Here is a 751-nt window from a genome sequence, read left to right on the forward strand (position 1 = left end):
CAAGAACAAAGTATTTAAGCTCGGGAGACAAGGCCCCGGCAAGAGGAGCTTGCCGGGAAGGCCAACCAAGGCACTCCAAGGAACTTGCCGCGACGCGCCACGCGCTCCGGCAAGGCAACAAGGCCCCGGCAAGAGGAGCTTGCCAGGAAGACCAACCAAGGTACCTCGAGGCCCGGTGAGCGACAAGCTTCCGGACCCGACAAGATAACAGCAGTGGCAAGGCGCTTGCCGCAGCAGGCGGCCACTCTGCGCCCACGCTCCAGCGCATCCACCAACGTGTCGCTCTGGGGGCCTCTCCAGGCGCGCGTGGCGGGAGGCTGTGCAGCCAGCGGTGCGCAGTGGCATGCGAAGCTGACAAGATCGCCATCGTGGCGAATGGTGGCGCCCCTAACGGTCCTTTTCTGCACTGTTTGGGTGACTCAGACGGGCATTTAATGCCCTTGTCCCCTGCCGTCAGGGTTAGGTAGGGTGCACTGTACAAGTAACTGTACCAACCACCTCACTTTTTACATTTGTGCCCTTCTCTGCGTTGCCACCTGTCGGTGACCCCTTTAGCGTATAAAAGGAGGCCCATGCGCAACGTAGGGGGGGTTCGACTGGTTCGGAACCCAGAAAAACACTACGCTCTCTCTCTGGAGCAAGAACACAAGATAATCAAGCAATCAGCAGTAGGAGTGTTATCTCTCCGGAGAGCTCTGAAGCTGGGTAAACTGCTCGTGTGCTTCGCCTCGATCTGCTCTTCGTGTGATCT

The sequence above is a fragment of the Triticum aestivum genome, chromosome 4A, assembly GCF_018294505.1.
Source record: "Triticum aestivum cultivar Chinese Spring chromosome 4A, IWGSC CS RefSeq v2.1, whole genome shotgun sequence".
Lineage (NCBI taxonomy): Eukaryota > Viridiplantae > Streptophyta > Magnoliopsida > Poales > Poaceae > Triticum > Triticum aestivum.